Consider the following 16446-nt stretch of genomic DNA (forward strand, 5'->3'; position numbering starts at 1 on the left):
ATGTCATGCGTTTGCAATTTTGCTAATCTCAATCGCTTCTGTGGAATTTGCACCATCCATTTACATTAGCAGAGAGCCTTTAGGAAGCGTGATCAATGACTAGAGATTTCCCTAAACGCTCGAAAATCGCTCTAGTGGGTTCCAGGCCTTAGTGTGTTTGGCAGATTCTGGTGACTCACCCAATTGCAGCCTCTCACTCTGATAGCTCTAGTGCCTCTCACGCCTGCTTGCATTGCTGCACTCTCCTGCGTTATACCCAATCAGCAGTGTGTTCCTGCAGTGCGTGGGGTGGAAGTCTGCCTCCCATCTGCATTGGACACACAGCTCCAGGAGTGAAATGCTATTGCAGCTCGCATCGCTGCACTGTCACTCTATCCCCTATCGGTAGTGTGTTCCCAAAAGTCTGTGGGGTGGAAGTCCTCCTCCCATCTTAACTAATTGGGCAAACAGTCCCGTGAGCATTACTGAACTCTTCTCTGGGTTGGTGCAGCAGAAGTCCTGCCTCCCATCTGCATTGGGCACACTACTCTGGGAGCAAAATGCTACTGTTGCCTGCATCGCTGCTCTGTCCATCTATCAATCAGCAGGGTGTTCCTGGGGGTCTGTAGGGCAGAAGGCCCATCTGCAATAATTGGGCACATAAATGTGACCTTCGGACTACAAGATGCACTGACTCCCCCCCCCCCCCCCCCCCCCCCCCCCCTACTTTTGGGGAGAAATATGGTACCTGACACTTAAGGTAGCTTGCTTGGTGGCTGTCGCATCAACCAGAAAACTAGGAGACCTACAGGCACTCTCCATAGAGGACCCATAAATGGTGATTCATTCCAATAGAATTGTGTGGTGCCGATCCTTCCAGGAATCATTAACCACTAAGTTGTATTTATAAGCTCTTACATTTTTATTCCATAAAAAATAGACAAGGCAGCGACAGCCCCCTGTTTCGGCCTAAGGTGGCCTTTATCGAGTTGCCAAAGTAGTCGAATGCATGTACACACATTTCCCCTGCTTTTATAGCCCTAACCACACCCATTAAGGAAGTTACCAACCAGGTATGCAGGTGTGAGCAGAGACCAAGCAGACCTGATGGGAGATTGTTTTTGGTTGGTAGTTTCTCTTGTAACAGTTTCCTAACTCACCAATCAGGAGATCCCTCATCTAGTCACCCCCAGCTTGCTACCTCATCGCATAGTCTAATGCACATCACGCTCCTATCGCCGCTGAACAAACAGCGGCGAAATGCGGAAGTCCCTCACGTGACACGGAAGCTGGTCAGGTGATGGGCCGGGAGCCAATCCTCTGCGCGTCCATATGCTCCAATGAGAAGTAACTGGCCTCGGAGCAAAGAGGCAGGAGGCGCGTCACACAACACTGGGAGAAGCGTCATGACAAAAAGACGCACTCCCATGGCAACATAAATAATCAACACGCCATACTCACATACCCCCTCCGAGTTAAAGGTAAACTAGATGTAGACAGGCTCAAACTTCACAGGTCCACTCACACTGCATCTGTAAAAGAAAATAGAATAAAAACGTGTCAACAAAGATAGAACAGATTATCATACAACAGCAATAACATATATTCAAAAGAGGCTACAATAATACCTTACAATAATATACATAAGGCCCGGTTCACATTAGCGTTCCAGGTCCGGCTTCCCCGGACCTGGAACGCTCCGTACACAGCGGATGGTGAATGGATACATTGTTAATCCGTCCGACCGTCCGGATCCGATCCGGGAAACGCAGCTCCGGGATGATCCGGCTTTTTTTTCCAACTTGCTGCATTTTTGTCGTACGTCCCCGTGCGGCTGCGGACCCGGGCTGGATCCTGACCCGAACATGCGGCCATGCTGTGCAATGAGAAATGGATGTTTCTCATCACACTGGCAATAGGACCGGATGCTTCCAGCACCGGTCCTATGCCACTTGGGAGGCCCGGACTACACGCCGGTATCCCCCATGCTTGCGGTGCCTTTCTGGCATTGCAATGTATCTAGTTCCGGCTACTTTATTGTAGCTGGAACTGATAAATTCCGGATCTGCAACTTGTGGCCACCGCAGAGACCCGTACGGTCTCTTTGTGGCCCCCAGACACTTGCGGACTCAAACCGCAAGTGTGAACGGGGCCTTAAATACAAACTCAAATCACACTCTCTATTTAAGCCTGCTGGACCCATGACGTTTAACCGTTTTATCCACCCTGCCTCCCTGCGTAATAATTCCCTTTGTCGATCACTACCTCTCCAATCTCAGGGGACCCCGTCTATGGCCATGACCCTCAATTGTGATACACTGTGTTTACACCTAGTGAAATGTTCAGCAACAGACTGATCGATCAACTTGCCTCTGATTGCCGACTTGTGTGATGATATGTGATCCTTAAAGAGACTCTGAAGCGAGAATAAATCTCGCTTCAGAGCTTATATTCAGCAGGGGCATGTATGCCCCTGCTAAAACGCCGCTATCCCGCGGCTGAACGGGGTCCCTTATCCCCCCTTGCAAAATCTACGACCAACTTGGTCGTAGATTTTGCTGCTGTTGAGGCAGGGCTAACGGCTGCAGCCCTGCCTCTCAGCACCGTCTATCAGCGGCGCATCGCCGCCCCTCTCAGTGAAGGAAGACTGGGAGAGGCGGAGATACGCGCTGACAGACGCGTGTGAGGCAGAACTGCGTGCATTAGCCCTGCCTCAAACAGGAAGAGATCCCCGTGAGTAGACGAGGGGATTTGGGGGGGTAAGGGACTCCCGTTCAGCCGTGGGATAGCGGCGTTTTAGCAGGGCCACACATGCCCGTGCTGAATATAAGAGCTGAAGCGAGTTTTATACTCCAGTCTCTCTTTAAGCCGCTGTTTTATCATCCCCACATAGATATACCCACAGGGGCACTTCAGTAAATAAACCACATACCTGGAGTCGCAAGTATAGCGACTCCGGATGTCAAAAACCTTACCTGTGGTGGGATGACAAAACCGCTGGCCACGGATCACACTATTACACATGTGGCATGAAATACAAGGATACATACCCCTGTTTGTATTCAGTGTCGCCGACACACTGCTCTTTTTTATGCGCAATTTGTCACGCAACGTCAATGCCTGACGAAAAAGACATAAGGAGGGATATCTAAATTCTGGTACCTTTGGAAAACCATCTCGCAAGATGTTCCAATGTCGATGTACACTTCGACTCACAATGTCACTACAGACACTGTAGGTCAAAACAAAAGGTACACGCGGTACATTATTCCGCCTACATCTGCGTTTCACTCTGTTCCAACTCATTAACAGGGTATCCCCGTGCACGGAATTTGTTTGATTTCAATTTACGTTGAGTCATTGTGTCAGGGTCACTCACTATTCTTTCAATTCTCGTCACCTGACTCTGAGGTATGCTCAGCTTAGTATTAGTAGGGTGGAAACTTTAAGCTAGGCTCGTCCAGAGACGCCAGAGATCACCGCTCAGGCCCCGCTGGGCCGATTTAAATATTTCTTTTTTAAACACGCAGCAAGCACTTTGTCCTACCTGATCGCCACTGATCCGCCGCGATACTGCCCCCCCCCCTTGAGACCACGTGTGCTGCCTGGCCAATCAGTGCCAGGCAGCGCTGAGGGGTGATCGGGACTCCCTGTGACGTCACGACGTTCGTCGCCATGGCGACGGGGGAAGCCCTCCAAGAAATCCCGTTCAGAATGGAATTTCCGGACGGGTCTTTGCGCCGGAGGCGATCGGAGGGCAGGGAGGGATGCCGCAGGGAGGGGGGAATCATGTATCTAGCGCTAGGCTAGCTACATAATATAAAAAAAAAAAAGTGCAAAAAAAGTTCCCGCAGCCGCAGGGCAGCGGGAATCAGAACGCCAGGCAGGTTAATATGGTAGACACCTCTCACCTGGCTTCTGAATTCTCCTCTACTGGCTGCTGTGCCTGGCAATACTGTTTTTGGCTGGATTAGGGATGATGTGTGGGCTGAAAGGCCTGGCAGTGATGCTGTGGCCGATGCTGTGGCTGGCGGTGATGCTGTGACCTGGCTGGCGGTAATGCTGGGCTGTTGAAGTAAATGCTGGCCTTGACTGGTGGTGATGCTGTGGCCTTTTTGACAGTGATTCTGGGCTGGTTGGCTGGTGGTGATACTGGGCTAGCTGGCCTGGATAGTTTAGGTAGTGACAGGTGCCCCCTAGTTAAGGTAGCGCCAGGAGTCCCTCAGTTTAGGTAGCGACAGAAGCCCCCCAGTTTAGGTAGCGACAGAAGCCCCCCAGGTTAGGCAGTGAATAACAGGGACCCCAGTTAGGTAGTGAGTGACAGGGACCCCCGTTAGATAGTGAGTGACAGGGACCCCCGTTAGGTAGTGAGTGACAGGGACCCCAGTTAGGTAGTGAATGACAGGGACCCCCGTTAGATAGTGAGTGACAGGGACCCCCGTTAGATAGTGAGTGACAGGGACCCCCGTTAGATAGTGAGTGACAGGGACCCCCGTTGGATAGTGAGTGACAGGGACCCCGTTGGATAGTGAGTGACAGGGACCCCCGTTGGATAGTGAGTGACAGGGACCCCCGTTGGATAGTGACAGGGAACCCAGTTAGGTAGTGAATGACAGGGACCCCCGTTAGATAGCGAGTGACAGGGCCCCCCCCCCCCATTAGGTAGTGAGTGACAGGTGCCCCCCTCACCTTGCAGCCAGCAGCGTCAGACCTCGATCAGCAGGCGACCCGACCAGATAGAGCGGGCGCACCACGCTGTATATGGGGAAGGGATGTCACTTCCGCATATCAGCAGTGTCCGCTAGGTCCTAGCGCCTGCTCTATCTGGTCGCCTGCTGATCGAGGTCTGACGCTCTGGCTGCGGGGACACCTGGGAAAGAGATCCGTGGCACCCCAGGACAGATTGGGGGTACGCCCCCCCCCAAAAAAAAAAATAGGGCTAGCGACGTCCCTGCCTGCTTCAATTCTGATCGGCCTATTTTACTACTTCCATGCAGTGTGTGGTTTTACCAACACAATCTGGTCATAGTATTCAGTCGATTGACCCTCATACTACATAGAGGTGGAAAAATTGGTCAATTATTGTCCAATCAAAACTGGATGTGTGTATGAACCCGAAAGCTACATACACACATGCACCTGAAACAGCGGATAACGACAGTTTCAACAGACGATCTTTGTGTGTATAGAGGCAGCAGACCACTATTGCTCGGGCATCGTTAAAGATCCGGCCTGTAGGATTTTTAATGACCCCCTATGCCTGAGCACAACCATTCGCAATGCTTTTTACTAGCCCAACCCACCAATTAAAGCCCCTCCGTCATTCGCAGATTGTCGTCCCTCTGCCTTCCTCCATAGCAACAGAGCACATTGCCAGCCTCACGGCTAGGGGCGTGTCTGTACAACATCGTTCCCTGAATTGTTTCCCGAGGGATCGTTTCTCGATCTCTTATGGGCGACAATTCTCGTATGTGTATACGTAGCTTCAGCGTATTGAAGCCATAGCAGCCACCTAGTGGAATATGATCCAGCCCTACACACTGCCAGCTAAACTCCCCACCTTCCCTTCCCAAACGGCACCATAATATCGCTCAGTATCTCCCCATACACAGACCTCTGGTTATAGACTCAGCAGAAGATCACAGTATGCCAGATGACAGGCCCAAGATTAAGGTCAGGAGGCTTCTGTTAAACATGATATCCCCAGCATCATTGCTAAGGGCTCATTCACACTACAGAACACATGCCGATTGTGATTTTGTGCATGTGTTTCAATCGCATGGAATGCACATCGAGGTGTCTTAAAGTGCAGACATTGACAGCAGCAACACAATAGAACCCATTGGGAAAACGCCTTTGTTGTGTGATAAGATGTTCCCAGACGCAGTAAATCGCAACTTCCGGGAACGCACAGCTGTATGGTGAATAGTAACATGGAAGTTTCATGTTACCATGTGGATCGCACACTATGTGCAATGCGTCAAAACTGACAGTGCAGCACTTAGTGTGAATGAGCCCTAAGAAGAATTGCAGGTGATGTTTTATGGCTCAGCAGCTGTGCAACTTGGATCTGAGGTCTGCAGTGTGATACAGCTGAACCAGTAAGGGCTCTTTCACACTAGGAGCTGCACCGTGCGTTTTGACGGATCGCTCCTAGGCTGCGTTTAGAAAGGTAACATAAAAGCCTATTTGACTTTCATGTTAACTGTCACATTAGACAAAGCATTCCAGAGCAAATACGTTGTAATGCATGTGGGAGCATCGTAACGTCCAGCCGCAGCTTTCTCCCATCGGGGGAATTAGAACTACTGCCGCTAATCAGCTTTGCACCGCAACTTCCCGACGTAGGTCATAATGCGTGCACAAAATCGGTTCCTGCACACGTTCTGTGATGTGAAAGAGCCCTAATGATTGCTAGAATTCAGGTAGAGTGACCAGATTTTTGTTGGTTCAACCTGGGACGGGGGTGACTAAAAATGGGGGCTGTGGCCAAAAAATGGGGGGGGGCTGCGGCGCGCCCAGGGCACCGCGCCAAAACATGGATGTGGTCATGACATTGTATGGTCGAAGCTAGCATAATGATGTAGCAGCGAGGCATAAGAAATCAGTGTTTACGCCATGGAGGATTTGCATCATGGGTGTGCAGAAACTGTGATGCTATTTAATAGTATACCGTAACCCTAAAGCAGCAAACATAGCCAACTATGACCATTAAATAATAAATGCAGCAACAGTTACCCCAGACACCAGAAAATAAACGCAATGGGCAACATGTCAGCACAAAATAAACGCAATGTGAGCAACATTTCAGCACAAAATAAAACACAATGGCCTCAATTCACTAAGTTTATCTCCTGTCTTTAATAACTCTTCTAGAGTTGTTACCATGGTGATAAGGCATGTAGTATTCAGGAAACATTTTATCTCAGGCAAACCACGCTCCAGCCTACATAGTCTTCCGGCAGGCAGAGCAGGGCTACGGGAAGATGGCTGCCGAAGCCCTGTACTGGAGACAATTTGTGTCTCCAGTACAGGGCTTCGGGCGCCATCTTGCTGTAGCTCTGCCTGTCAGTGTGGGAGATTGCAGGAGGAGGAAGATGGTCCCGGGAGCGAGAGAAGAGTTCTGTCAGGTGAGTAAATGCTTTTTTTCCCCCAGGTGAAATGTTGCTAACATTGCATTTATTTTGTGCTGACATGTTTCTCACATTGCATTTATTTTGTGCTGACATGTTGCACACATTGGCCTCAATTCACTAAGATCATGCTGGAGATAAGGCAAGAGAAAACTTACCTCCACATGTGAGAGAGTTATCTTACCTCTTCATTCCTTAAAGGGAACCTTAACCGGCGGGGAAAAAAAAATTCACTTACCTGGGGGCTTTCCCAAGCCTCCTGCAGCCGTCCTGTGCCCGCGCCGGTCCTTCGGTGCCCTCCGGTCTCCCTCCGCCGCTAAGTTTCATTTTCGGACGACTGCCAGTCGTCCTCGGGCAAAGCGTCATCTTCTTCCGCATTCCCCGTCGTAAAGAGCTGTAAAGCGCGTCCGCATGACCGGAGGGCACCGAAGGACCGGCGCGGGCACAGGACGGCTGCAGGAGGCTTGGGAAAGCCCCCAGGTAAGTGAATTTTTTTTCCCCGCCGGTTAAGGTTCCCTTTAAGTTACCTCTCCTGTAGTTAATTTACCTCCTCTGTAGTTAATTTACCTCCTCTGTAGTTATTTTCACACGCAATTAATTAACAGCCTGTCTTTAACTCAGGAGTTATTTTAAGGATTGGAGAGTTAATTTAAAGACAGAAGAGTTAACTTTAGGTTTGCCTGTGCTGCTCGCCCCAACCTCCGACACTGCAGGTGAAAAGAGCCTTCCAAGCTTCCTGATACTGCCTCTGTAGTATGGCTGCAGTAGGCCTCCCACTGAGCAGACAGGTGTGCTCTCCCCGCCGGCCAGCAGCCCATGCTCATGGCACTTTTCATTGCGATTTATAATTTAACAATCACGAAACCAGCAACAGTAAAATTGCATCACACTGCATTTGGTGATTTTCAGTGTATACAGGCCTTAACTCTACAGATATTTTACTATATGCTTCTCTGGGTGCACCAGCAGCATTGAAGAGGGGAGGAGCAGCGACATATTGAAGGGCAGGCCAGTGTTTCAGTGCCAAGCTGTGGCTAACAAGGTGACAGCTTCTGCTGTATTGCTAGATCAGGGCGGAGCTGCCCAGTCTGACAGCACTAAGGAGGGGAGGAGCAGCCACATACTAAGGGGCGGGCCAGAGTACTCTAGACAGCCGCGCCATGCGTATATCACATTACCGCAGCATTGCATAGAGGGAAAGTAACTTAGGGTGCATACACACATCCAAAATTGATTGGCCAATTGCTAGCCACTTTTACCACCTCAATGTAGAGTGAGAGACTTTAAATACGAAGACCAGCTTGTGCAAGCAAGCCTCTCAGGACATGGCAGTAATAAAAATTATCCAATCAAAATTGGATGTGTGTCCCAAGCTTTAGTATGGATAGGCATATGCACTTCCCTGAGTACATAACTGCATGATGCATGTGCAGCAGTATATACAGCGCAGCACATGCTCCCTCACCGTTCCCTGTTGCACATAATGCCTCACCTCCATCCACTAGCATGGCACAGCAATAGCAGAGGGGCGTGGTCACGTGTCACTGCATGTGCCACCCTCAGCGGTATACGTGAGGCCCACCCGCACTCGTGTGTCACAATAGCTGCTATAACGTCACCCCGTCACTCATCCTCGCAGATGGAGCAGAGGGGCGTGGTCACGTGTCACTGCAGGTGCCACCCTCAGCGGTATACGTGAGGCCCACCCGCACTCGTGTGTCACAATAGCTGCTATAACGTCACCCCGGCACTCATCCTCGCAGAGGGGCGTGGCCACGTGTCACTGCAGGTGCCACCCTCAGCGGTATACGTGAGGCCCACCTGCACTCGTGTGTCACAATAGCTGCTATAACGTCACCCCGGCACTCATCCTCGCAGACGGAGCAGCGGCAGCATCGGAGACAGACGTGCCGCCTCTCTCTCTCTGTATCCCCGATAGCCAAGAGCTCTCAGCCCCGACATTCTCCGGCAGAAGCTCCAGGAAGGAACAAGCAGTTATATCCCGGAGCTCCCCCTAGCGGCCGATAGCAGGAATGACACAGTGAGGTAGGATGGAGACGACAGAATTCGATTTCTAATAACAGAAATGGGTTTGCAGGGGTCCCCAACCTTCTCCGGCTCGGGGACCACTTTCTGACTAAATTTTTTTTCTGGGCGGGGGGGTTTCTTACGGTGCGTCGATGCGTGACCCAGTGGTCAGTGTCATGCGCAGCGGGTTCGGGGGGGGGCGGTTGAGGTTGCCCCAGTATGGCTAGTGAATTTAGTTGCCCCAGTATGGCTAGTATAGTTACCCCAGTATAGCTAGTATAGTGACCAGTATAGCTAGTATAGTCCCATTATGGGTAGGTAGTGCCCAGTATAGCTAGTGTAGTGCCCATTATAGCTAGTAAAGTGCCCAGTATAGCTAGTATAGTGCCCAGTATGGCTAGTATAGTGCCCAGTATATCTAGTATAATGCCCAGTATGGCTAGTAAAGTGCCCAGTATAGCTAGTATAATGCCCAGTATAGCTAGTATGGTGCCCCAGTATAGCTAGTATGGTGCCCAGTATAGCGCCCAGTATAGCTAGTATAGTGCCCAGTATAGCTAGTATAGTGCGCTAGGGTGGGTGGGTGAGTTGTTACTGCCCCCCCCCCCCCGCGGCCACCGCTCCTGTTACCTTATGAGCGTGCGGCCGCTTCCTTCCTCATATTCCCGAGACACGCTCTCCTCTTATCACCATGTTGTATAGCAGCATCGCGTATTGTGGCTGCTGTAAGGCAGAGAAGGAAGCACGGCAGGGTTCCCATGGTAACGGCAATGCATATTGCCGCTACAGGAAGCCGCTGCCGCGCTTCCTTCTCTGCCTTACAGCAGCCACAATACGCGATGCTGCTATACAAGATGATGATAAGAGGAGAGCGCGTCTGGGGAATATGAGGAATGAAGCGGCCGCCCGCTCATAAGGTAACAGGAGCGGTGGCCGCGGGGGGAGGGGAGAGAGGCCAGACACGGTGGTTGGGGACCCCTGGTTTATGGCATCCATCCTGGGCTGATCGATTACTTAAAAAAAATAAAACTGCCTTGAATTCCTTTTGGTAGCAAATATACATGGTCAGAGTGTTTATCCTGAGCTGGACTTTACCCTGAGCAGTGGTCATTGACCACAATGTTCCCTTACAAAGTGACTCCGGGGCCCTGCAAAGCTCCGCCTCTAAATCGAACTGCAGCCCCGCCCCCACTAGTCCACAATAAGCCCCACCTCCAATGGCCGTTAAGCTCCGCCTACAGTCATGCTTGTGTGCAGCTGGCTGTAAACCTGGAGAGGTGAGTTAAAGGGAACCTTATTAAGTAAAAAAAAAAGAAATCAAAACAGGTTTAACTTACCTGGGGCTTCTACCAGCCGCCTGCAGCTGCCCTGTGCCCACGCTGTCACTAAGCTGCCCTCCAGTCCCCCTAAGCGATCTTCCAGACAGGCACTGCGCATGTGTGGCTCCTCAGTAACGCTCCCATCTCTGTGCAGTACATTTTTCAGTGCTGCAAATCTGCAGAGTGCTCCCGTCCATGGGAGCGCGATTAGGAGGCGAGCGGACCACAGGCGCTCACTAGAACAAAAGTAGGGTGCTGTGGGGCGCCGGAAGATGGGTTTGTCCTGTTGCGGGCACAGGGCAGCTGCAGGAGGCTGGTAGATGCCCCAGGGAAGTTAAACTCTTTTTTTTTTTTCTTTCATACAGTTAAGGTTCACTTTAATACACCCTCTGCTGTGCGGTGTATTCAGGGCCCTCTCTTTTGCCACATGCACAGGGCTCTCTGGCTACCTATGTGGGAGACTCTGAAATAGGACATTTGGGTGCTGCTATAGGCGACCATTCAGATATTTAAATGGGCACCTGTGTTGGTGCCCCAAAAATTGTAACCAGGCCTGGCCATACCTCCCAAATTTTTGAGATCAGAAATAGGGACACTTAAGCCACACCCCTGGCCACACCCTTAACCACTTGCTGACCAACCACAGCCGGCTGTGGGCGGCAGCAAAGTGGTGCGCAGAACAACCGCCTAACGGTGATCGGCGGCGGCTCGTTCTGCTGTTTGTGGCCGGGGATCATGCACTGTATGCGCGCGCATCCGCCGGCAATAGGCTCCGCCCACCCGCGACATCAACCCGCCGGCCAATTAGCAGCGCCGGCGGGTTGTTAACCCCCAATCTGCCGCAAAACATGTGTATAATACGCTTTGTCATGTATACAAAGCGTATTATACAGGCTGCCTCCTGCCCTGGTGGTCCCAGTGATCGAGGGACCACCAGGGCAAGCTGCAGCCCTCCCCGTCTGCACCCAAGCACACTGATCTGCCACCCCTGCCCTCTGATCGCCCACAGCACCCTTCAGACCCCCCCCCCGTTCACCCCCCCAGACCCCTGTTTGCACCCAATCACCCCCCTAATCACCCATCAATCACTCCCTGTCACTATCTGTCAACGCTATTTTTAGATGTACTGTATACATCTATTCTCCCCTGTAATCACCCACTAATCACCTGTCAATCACCCCCTGTCACTAACACTCATCAGATCAGACCCTAACCTGCCCCTTGCGGGCACCTGATCACCTGCCCACACCCTCAGATCACCCACACACCGCCTCCGAAGTGCATTGTTTAAATCTGTTCTCCCCTCTAATCACCCACTAAGCATTGTGTGCGGAGCTCCCCCTTGTGGACGTTACTTGGAAAATGTCCATTGAACTTGTGTGCGGAGCTCCCCCTTGTGGCGGTACTGTGATAATGTCCATTGAACTTGTGTGCGGCGCTTCCTGTTTAGCCGTACTTTTAGAATGTTAGTTTTTGCAGATGTAAATACTAGGAGACGGTTCTTTCAGAGGGGGCTGTGAGAAAGTGTGTGTATAATCTGAGTGTGGGGAATACTGAAGTCAGGCTGCTGAACAGGAACTACTAGGGCGGCTGCACCACAGCTGTGTCCAGCAATAATACGGTAAGCGCAGAGGCTGCTGGTGCATACAGGCTGGGACTAGGGATTTATTTTCCTATTAGCACAAGCATAGCAGAAGGGCCGTGGTCACGTGTCACTGCAGGAGCCATCCTCAGCGGTACACGAGCGGCCCACCTGCACCACATTACCTGCCATGACGTCATCCTGACACTCCTACTTCCTGCAGATGTAGCGGCAGAGACAGCAGTGCGGCCTTTCGCTCTGCATCCCCAATATTACACAGGAGCCGTCTCAGCTGCCACAGCCACCGGCAAACATACAGGAACAAGAGCGGCTCTCCAGTCAGTAATGCCAGCTACAGTCTGAAGCTCCCTCTAGCGGCTGGTAGGAGAAATGACACGCGTTAGAGTGGATGTTATGTAAATAGACTTCTGGGAGTATATTATGGGCTGGTAAATTATGCAAAAACTGCTCTTGTGAATGCCATAATGTGGCAATTATATATTCATGGGCAGGGTTTGTCATCTTTCTCAGTGGTATGTACGGCACCCCCATCCTCCACAGCTGGGTGCAGCAATAATACTGGCAGTGCAGAGAGGCTGCTGGTGGGGACAGGCTGGGACCAGGGGTGTAGCTAGAAATCATGGGGCCCCATAGCAAACTTTTTGTTGGAGCCAGCTGCTCCTCCCAAAAAAAAAAAATATGACTACTGCACATGCTTGTCCCCGGATGCATTTAACCCCAATCACACTCCCTTCGCCAACAGTGTGCTGCATCTGCTAAGGGCCCTACATAGCCGCATCACACCATGGCCAAACTGTAACTATTGCACGGCAATGGAACAGTTTCCATTGCATGCCTGTTATGCGGAACGATCCGAGAATCTGCAACATGCTGCTGATTCTCCCACACCCGCATGCATCCTCCCGCCATCTCCTCCAGTCACTGCGGAAGTGAAGCGACTGCAAGTAGAAGTGATGAGATGCGGCGAGGTAGCCGCACTCGCATCACTTCACAGTGGAAACAGGCCCTAAGTTGCAAGTTTTCTAAACTGTGCAGGAGCAAAATGCTCCTGGCTACATGAGTATGATTGAGGAGGCGACCACGGCTGCGACAGTGCATGGAGTGACAATAACATAGTGGTGGTGAACAGGGAGGATGGTAAGGGACCTAAAAGACTACTGGAAGAAGTCCAAGGTAAGTAAAGATGACTCCCTGTATAGGTAGCCAGAAGCAGCCCACTCAGTACAGGTAGCCATAGATGACCACCCATATAGGTAGACCACCCATATAGGGACAGCGGCCAGGGGTTCTGTTGTGATCGTCCCGATATGACATGCCATTACCACCATGCACATGATCAGCCATGTCGGCCTGAGATTTCCCAGCATGTCTTATCTATACATTCGGCTGATATTAGCCCAAAATCTGCCAAATCATCAATCGGGCAAGCTTGGTGCGGCACAGATTTTCATCCCATATAAAAAAATCGACAGATGTATGGCCGCCTTTAGCCCTAGAGCCTGAACAAGCATGCAGATAAGATGTTAGACTTAAAGCGGATCCGAGATGAAAAACTAACTATAACGAGTAACTTGTCTATATATCTTATGTACAGTTTAGATGGTTTAAACAGCAAACCTGTCTGCATACTGCTTTAATAGAATATGATTATTTCTTCCTGTGATACAATGACAGCAGCCATGTTGTTTGTAAACATTACACAGAGGCAGGCTTATCTGCACCATCAGCACTCAGACTGAAAAAACCTAATCTCCCCCTCCTCCTCCCCTCTGCCTCTGAAATCTCTGGCTAGTAATACCTCCCTCTCCTCCTGCCCAGACTGAGCTCCCATGAGCCCTTGCTACTACCAAGGCTCTCTGAAAACTGTGGGTGGGGCTTATTTAGTTTATAGGGAATTAGAGTATTAAAGTGAATGTTTACCTTTGGAAAAAAAAAAAGTCAGATACTCACCTAAGGAGAGGGAAGGCTCGGTCCTAATGAGCCTTCCCTCTCCTCTCCCGGTGCCCGGTCCCGCGCAGGATCCCCCGTGGCAGTATTCGACCAGTTCGGTCAAATACTGCCACTTCCGCAAGCCGAAGGGAGCTTTCGGAAGCCTTCGGGAGCACTCGGGCTCCCGAGGACGGGGCCGCTTCATACTACGCATGCACGAGCGTCCTCTATGATGCGCTCGCGCATACGTAGTATGGAGCGGCCCGTCTTCGGAAGCCCGAGTGCTCCCGAAGACTTCCGAAGTCCCTGCGGTGGCGGACGCGAACGGGGGAGCCAGCGCAGCACCGAGGGCACCGTGAGAGGAGAGGGAAGGCTCATTAGGACCGAGCCTTACCTCTCCTTAGGTGAGTATCTGACTTTTTTTTTTTTTTACAGCGGTACCCATTGGCTTTAAAACAAAAACAAAAAAGTATTTGGCTTGAGGAATGCCCTATAAACTATAGGAAAGGAACACAATTATGCAATGAATAAAAGTTTATCTCGGATCCACTTTAAAGAAAACTTGAACCATATTTAAAGTAAACAGAAACAGATACTTACCTAATAAGAGGGAAGGCTCTGGGTCCTATAGAGCAGGGGTTCTCAACTCCTGGTCCGGAGGACCACTGCTGGCCAGTGGGCTGTTTTCTGCTGGTTTGCGGGTCTAGCCTCTCGCCCCCTTCCCCCCACCATTTTTGTTGCCTTATGAGCTGGCGCCCCTTTCCTCTTTTATATTCCCGGTCAGCCCCTCCCCTCCATCTTCTTTCACAGCAGCGTGTCCCGCGGCTGCTGTGAAGAGAAAGTAAGCAGGACAGCGGCTTCCTGGAACGGCAATGTAAATTGCCGTTACCATGGGAACCACTGTCCTGCTGTCTTCCTCTTCACAGCAGCCGCAGGACGTGCTGCTGTAAAAGAAGATGGAGTATAGAGGAGAGGGGCCGACCTGGGAATATAAAAGAGGAAGCGACCGCCAGCTCATAAGGTAACACAAGAGATGGCCATGGGTGGAGCAGGCACTAAGGGCAACTATACTACCTATACTGGGGCAACTATACTAGCTAAACTGGGGAAACTAAACTGGCTACCTATACTGGGGGGGGGGGGCAACTATACCTAGATACCCTATAAAGGGGGCACTTGGGCTCCTGAAGACTTCCAAAGCCTCCCATGGCGGAGGAGAGCAGTCTCCAACCCATTGGCTGGAGACAGCTAACAGGGGAGACAGCACAAAAACAAGGGGACCATGGGAGGTACAGAGGTACAGGAAGACCCTATATTATTATTTATTATTATTATTTTAAATATGCTTCAGGATAACTTTAAAAGACTGCCGAGATGACAGTGAAAATCTATGGTTACTCAACTGGGGCTTCTTCCAGCCCCTAGCAACCGTTTCAGTCCCTCGCCGCTGCCCCAGTCCTCCTCGGTTTCCTGCTGGCCGCCCATAATGATCGCGACCCACCCAGCGGGGTCAGCTCTTCTGCACAGGCATTCGTGCCCACGTCATCTGGCATGTACTGTGCAATAGTTGTGCGCATACACAGTACACGCCAGATGACGTGGATGAATAGCCGACCCCACTGGCGGGTCTCGATCATTACGGGCGCCAAGCGGGACATCGAAGAGGACGTGGCTGTGGCGAGGAACTGAAACGGCTCCTAGGGGCTGGAAGAAGCCAAAGGTGACTAACCATAGATTTTAACAGTCGCCTCAGAAGTCATTTAAAGGGAACACAAACTGAGAAGGATATGGATTTTTCCTTTAAAATAATGCCAGTTGCCTGACTCTTCTGCTGATCCTGTGTTTCTAATACTTTCAGCCACAGCCCCTGAACAAGCATGCAGATCAGGTGCTCTGACAATAGTCAGGTTGGATTAGCTGCATGCTTGTTTCAGGTCTGTGGTTCGGCCACTACTGCATCCAAAGAGATCAGCAGGACTGCCAGGTAACTGGTATTGTTTAAAAGGAAACGTCCATATCCCTCTCAGTTTAGGTTCCCTTTAAGTGTGACTATGTTTGTTTCAGGTGTGAGATTCAAACACTACTGATGCAATGAAAGATCAGCAGGATGCAACAGGTATAGTTCAAAAAGAAATAAATATGGCAGCCTTGTCCTTTAACAATTCATATTAATAAAAAATAGTTTGAATATTTGGAAAGGTAGATCTAGCAATAGGAAATATCATGTTAAAGTAAATTTTTACTTATTATAGATGTCAAATGCAACATTAAGGGTAACCTTAAAGAGGACGTCCATGCAGAAAATAAAAATCAGTCAGTGCTGCTGTAATGAACAGTTTATATTTACCTCCGGAGTCTCGTCCTTCAAAGCCGCCTCGAAGTCCCCACATCACTATGCTTCCACCTCTTGGCTCCGCCTATCTCTCTCCTCCGAGAAAAACCGCCAAGCTATTCA

Source organism: Hyperolius riggenbachi, chromosome 11, assembly GCF_040937935.1.
Source record: "Hyperolius riggenbachi isolate aHypRig1 chromosome 11, aHypRig1.pri, whole genome shotgun sequence".
NCBI classification, from domain to species: Eukaryota; Metazoa; Chordata; class Amphibia; order Anura; family Hyperoliidae; genus Hyperolius; species Hyperolius riggenbachi.